Genomic DNA, 2,659 nt, shown 5'->3' with positions numbered 1-2,659 from the left:
TTCGTGCAACGTGGAAGCTAACTTAGTGGTTTGGTGTTCGTACAAAAAAGCAGTAAGTACCTTTTTTATTGTTTTATTTTAATTCTTTAACATTTGTTATTATTTTATAAAGGTCTTAAAGATCATCTTAGTACTCTCAACCCGTAACCGCAAATAGAATAGCAGCAATCTTAAGCGTAAGTTTTTTTTATTTTTTTTATTTTGAGATAAAATAATTAATAATAATTTATAGATGGACTTAAGTCAACTGAATCAAACCTGTCTTGCAGAAGGTGATTTTGAGCAGCCGATTGTCAAACTGCATGAATTGCCGATAGGCGTTCCGTTTAAAATTACTAGAGCCAAAATTGTTAATACAAAATTTGGCAATTCCGTGTTGCTGCAATTAGAAAATTCCGTAGTATTTCTTCCTACTCGCGTGACAGAAGCTTTCCGTCCGAGACTAGAACACTTTGCGTCGGGGCAGTACAAACTGGTCTACGAGGGATCCAAAGATATTGGAAAGCCCAACTCTTTAAAGAAATTCAAAATAATTCAAAATTAATCAACATATTATACAGGGTAAGTCTTATTTACTGTTATATATTTAATAAACCACGATGCGCGTAAAGCAGATCATTCATAGAGCGCAAATCTTAATTTTAACCTTACAAAAATTAAAAAAGCATATTTCCGACAAGTTTACTCTTAGAGATAGTGATGTGTGGCTTAGGAGACTAAATAAAAATATTGAATCTTGCAACCAAATCGTCTCTAACGAAAAGGATTTATCTATTGGGTTAAAAAGAAAATTACAAACTACAATTCAACATCTGAAAGCTATTAGAAAAATTATTCTTAATTATCAACATAAGCATTTTGGATTGGGATTACAAAGTAGTAGCCGCGAGACAAATACAAATGAAATGGTTGTATGGGAATCGGTAGCGTCGTGTTTCCAGGGAAGAGTTCAGACCGGTGTCATAATTAATTTACTTCATAAAGATTTAATTCAATTTTTAAACGATTGTCGTCCAATTTTTCAACAAAAAATTAGTCAAATTTTAAAGAAATTTTTATTGCTGAAAGTAAATACCACATTTTGCGGTGAATTTATTAAGGCAAAAAATGATGTCCAAGGCGAAGTTGATGTTAAATATCTGAGTACCGGAAATGCTGTAGTTGATTTAGGAACAGAATTGAATGATTGGTTTGTTGAAAATGTGCAAGATAAAATTTTAAATCAAATGTCAGAGTTTCAGGAACGTGATTCCGGGTGGGCTTTAAATAATATTATTTATTTAGAGATTAACATTAATAAATTTGAAATGGGTAACGGGTCATCCTTCGTTGAGTTGCCTTGTATTAACATTAGAAATGACGAACAAGCGTGTTTTTATTGGTCAGTTGTATGCGGACTCTTTCCAGCACGTTTTCGTCAGTATTTACCCTCTTCATATCCATACTACAAAAGTGTTTTGAAAACTGAAAATTTACAAACACCTATGGAAATGAATAAAATAAGCAAATTTGAAAAAGACAATGATATTTCCATCAATGTTTATATTTTAGAGTTTAATAAAAAAGAAAAAACTAGTTTTTATTCCGTGTTACCTGCACGATTAACAAAAGAAAAACGCGAAAAACATTCAAATTTGTTGTTAATACAAAATAAATATTATCCCAAAGTTAATGATTTTGATCCTGATCCGCAAGATAATGATCATGAAGAAATAAAATATCACTATTGTTACATTAAAAATTTCTCTCGATTAGTTTCCTCACAGCTCAGTAAATATAATCACAAGAAATACATTTGCGATAGGTGTTTGAATTATTTCAATAACGAAACTTGTCTACATGACCACGAAACAATGTGTTCCAGTTTCAATGAGTATAAAGTGTCTTTTCCCAAATATGATTACGTTGAATTTCGAAACCATATATATAAACAAAGGACTCCGTTTGTAATTTACGCCGATTTTGAGAGTCAATTGAGAAAAGTAAATTTGAAAATTTCAGATAAAACCTCGAAATATCAAAAGCACGAAGCTTACAGTGCTGCATATTACTTTAAATGTTCTTATGATGATTCAATATCATTTTTCAATAGTTATCGTGGTCTAGATTGTATTGATTGGTTCGTGGAGGAAATATCTAATTTATCAAAATTTGTTCGTTCAAAATTTATGGATATTATACCAATGGATAGTGAAATTAGTCTAGATCAAAGGTCGAGCCATTGTCATATTTGTGAAAAACCTTTTTTAAAAGAAGATGTTATTGTTCGTGACCATGATCATTTTACTGGTAAATTTAGAGGTTTTGCCCATCAGGCTTGTAATTTAAATTTTAAAAAAATATTTGTATTGCCCGTAGTATTCCAGAACCTTTCTGGATACGATAGCCACTTCCTGCTTCCGGTTTTAGCAAAAAAAGCTATGTATCCATAGTTCCGGTTAATAAGGAAAAATACATCTCTTTTACATATTTCGAACCTGATTATAACATAAAATTTAGATTTATAGATTCGTTTAGATTTTTGGGAGCATCTCTGGATAATTTAGTTTCCAGTATGGATAAAAATGAACTATATATTTTAAGAAAAGAATTTTCCGATCTCGACGAATCAAAATTAAATTTACTGTCGCAAAAAGGTATTTTTTGTTACGATTACATC

At 30.8% G+C, this 2,659-nt stretch overlaps 1 long non-coding RNA gene across 1 annotated transcript in view; it reads left to right on the top strand.

The window, feature by feature from the left end:
- Positions 1–671, top strand: part of LOC132697590 (uncharacterized) — a 1,113-nt gene extending 442 nt beyond the window's left edge. The window contains exons 1-3 of the long non-coding RNA XR_009618215.1: positions 1–52; positions 113–176; positions 233–671. The exon at positions 1–52 is cut by the window's left edge and continues 442 nt beyond it. This is a non-coding gene — a long non-coding RNA (uncharacterized LOC132697590). The remainder of the gene's footprint in view (positions 53–112; positions 177–232) is intronic.
- The last annotated feature ends 1,988 nt before the right edge of the window (positions 672–2,659 follow it).

This window comes from Cylas formicarius, unplaced genomic scaffold (genome assembly GCF_029955315.1).
Source record: "Cylas formicarius isolate icCylForm1 unplaced genomic scaffold, icCylForm1.1 PGA_scaffold_25__1_contigs__length_1324815, whole genome shotgun sequence".
Classification (NCBI taxonomy): Eukaryota; Metazoa; Arthropoda; class Insecta; order Coleoptera; family Brentidae; genus Cylas; species Cylas formicarius.
This window is presented reverse-complemented; position numbering and strand designations above follow the sequence as displayed.